A 335-nucleotide genomic window follows, 5' to 3' on the forward strand; every position below is an offset into this window, starting at 1 on the left:
AATTTGGTAATTGGAGAAATAGGTCCAATATTGTACAATCTATATACACTTTCAGCTTATTTGTTTGTAACAGTGTCTGGCTGTGTACAACATAAAGGTCTTGAAATCATGCTTCTCCTAGCTCAGCCTCTCTATTAGCAGTATTATTTATTTCATGTTTTTACACTATACTATGGTTTTCAGAACAGCTTATATATTTCAAAAGTATTTATTACCCAAAAGAAACATAGATGATTAACTAGGGAGGTGGCTTGTAAGAGAACAACGGAAGAGTGAGACTGAATGCTTTGCTTGACATTTGTAACTCTTGTATCAAGTTTGAAGAAGAGGACTTT

Source organism: Mastomys coucha, unplaced genomic scaffold (genome assembly GCF_008632895.1).
Source record: "Mastomys coucha isolate ucsf_1 unplaced genomic scaffold, UCSF_Mcou_1 pScaffold20, whole genome shotgun sequence".
NCBI lineage: Eukaryota > Metazoa > Chordata > Mammalia > Rodentia > Muridae > Mastomys > Mastomys coucha.